This window comes from Octodon degus, unplaced genomic scaffold (assembly GCF_000260255.1).
Source record: "Octodon degus isolate 3935 unplaced genomic scaffold, OctDeg1.0 scaffold00296, whole genome shotgun sequence".
Taxonomy (NCBI): domain Eukaryota; kingdom Metazoa; phylum Chordata; class Mammalia; order Rodentia; family Octodontidae; genus Octodon; species Octodon degus.
This window is the reverse complement of record NW_004524872.1, coordinates 1,048,698-1,050,029: the sequence shown is the minus strand read 5'-3', so window position 1 is coordinate 1,050,029 and position 1,332 is coordinate 1,048,698.

Genomic DNA, 1,332 nt, shown 5'->3' with positions numbered 1-1,332 from the left:
CAAAACAATTCCAATCCAAATAGCAGCAGTTTTTTTGTAGAATTTCTAAGTCATTTCTAAGCCCTAAATAGAAAGGCAAAGGACCAAGAATAAGCCAAAGAATCTAGAAAGTGAACCATCAAGAAGGAGAATGTACTGATTTCAAAATGCATGTGGAGCTACAATAGCCAAAACAGTGCAGAATCAACGGAGTCACAGGCAGGTAGATTCAGGGATTATAATGGAGAAAGCAGAGGCCAACCTATCTGGATTTAGCCAGTAGATTTCTTATGTAAAGGTGTTATAGCAACATAAGAAGGAAAAATTTATTTAGCAAATGGGCTAGAAAATTTAGAAAACTATATTTTAAAAAATGAGCCTGGACTTCTACATAAAAATTAACTCAAGATAGATGGATCAGAAAGCTAGCATTAAACTAGAACGATAAAGTTTCCAGAAGAATACATAGAACATCTTCATGAACTTGGGGTAGGCAAGGATTTTTGAGCGAGGGTCCCCAAACCACTAGTTACAAAAAGAAATATAGACCAATTAGGCTTCCTTAACTTCAGTGCCTCTGCGCATTCTAAGTGAACATTAAGAATAAGAAAACACAAGCCACAGATTGGGAGAAACTGTTTGCAACCCTTTTATCTGATAAAGAACTTATACCTAGAATGAAGAATTTCTATAATTCAATAATAAAATGACAAGTAAAACAAGACTTAAATAGGTCTTCACACAGGAAGATATACAAATAGACACCAAGTACATTTAAAGTTGATTGATATTATTTGTCATCAGGAAATGCAAACTGAAAGCACAAAGAGAGACCACTTCACACTCTTTCAAAAGATTAATTACACCTATTGTTGGCATGGATGCCAAGCATGGGAAGCAACGGAAACTCACCTACCTTGCTGGCTAGAGTGTAAAACAAAACAGTCCAGCCACTTTGCAAACAAATTTTCCTAAAAAGTTAAACACCCCACTGTGAAACAGTTCTAGGCCTGCCTGCTTATTTAAGAAAAAAGAGAAGATGGGCTGGGGAGATAGCTCAGCGGTCTAAGCGTCTGCCTGGCAAGCGCAAGGACCGGGGTTCAATCCCTGGTACTGCATGCTGTGCCACCCTGGAACCCAGACACACTGTGCTGGTGCTGGCCGCTAGAACCAGGTGAGGTGGCACACACCTGTAATCCCAGTGCTGGGAGGCCAAGACAGGAGGGTAAGTCTGAGCTGCACAGCGAGGCCCTGTACCAAATAAATAAATGGATTTTTTTAAAAAAGAAAGAAGACAAACACACAAAACAGAGATAAGAAAACATACGGGTGTAGCCTACACATCTATTAATA